Source organism: Mastomys coucha, unplaced genomic scaffold (assembly GCF_008632895.1).
Source record: "Mastomys coucha isolate ucsf_1 unplaced genomic scaffold, UCSF_Mcou_1 pScaffold5, whole genome shotgun sequence".
Taxonomy (NCBI): domain Eukaryota; kingdom Metazoa; phylum Chordata; class Mammalia; order Rodentia; family Muridae; genus Mastomys; species Mastomys coucha.
The window spans coordinates 117109732-117110509 of record NW_022196911.1 but is presented as its reverse complement, the minus strand read 5'-3'; the positions used below and the strand labels follow the sequence as shown (position 1 = coordinate 117110509).

General features: G+C 51.2%; 1 protein-coding gene across 5 annotated transcripts in view; it reads right to left on the bottom strand.

Annotated features, from left to right (window-relative positions):
* Gcgr (glucagon receptor) overlaps positions 1 to 778 on the bottom strand; it is a 9104-nt gene that overhangs the window by 7322 nt on the left and 1004 nt on the right. The gene's annotated exons all lie outside the window — the stretch shown is intronic.

Genomic DNA, 778 nt, shown 5'->3' with positions numbered 1-778 from the left:
GCTCCTCTTGGTTCCTTAGGAGCCAAAGTTGGAGCGGTAGCAACGTTTTTTTTGTTTGTTTGTTTGTCTGGTTTTGTTTTGTTTTGTTTTGTTTTTGATCTTAGGAATCCCCAGAGTTATAAACTGGAAGGGTGTTTTGGTCAAAACAGAGAAACTAGACCAGGTCATAGTCCTATGGCAGGGACAGGATCAGGGACTACAGGCTTTGACAAAGCCTAATTCCTGAGTCCTCCTCCGAAAAGGGGCGGGGATACCACCGGCTCCGGTGAGCTAAGATTCCCCCTTCTATGTCTCCAAGACAGAAGAACAGCAAAATATTCCTGGTCGATCCTCGAAGGATGCTAAGAGGTGAGGGATCGGTCGGTTCGCGATAGAAAACTTCGCGGGTCTGAAGTGGGAAGGGGGTCTCTTGGAGCAGCCGAATTGACCTGCGCTCGCAGGGATCAAAGTAAAAAATTGTGAGCCAGGGAAGATGAGCCCTCCGTGCACGGTGCCTGCACATCTTGCCCGCAAGACTGCTAGGAAGTCCAGGAGATCAGGGACACATAGGAAGGGGAAGAGAATCCATCCGAAGGGGATGAGTAAGCCTTTGGGTTGTGAGGGGCTGGAAGCTGGGGTGCGTTAGGTGTTCAGTGGGGCAGCAGGATCCACGCCTGCACCCACCCTCTCCTACCTTCCTATATTGCGCTCCCAGAGACCAGAAAGGAGAACTTGAGACCCCTAACCTACCGGGAATCAGGTTACCCTAAGCGTGACAGTAGAACACATTTTCCGGTTT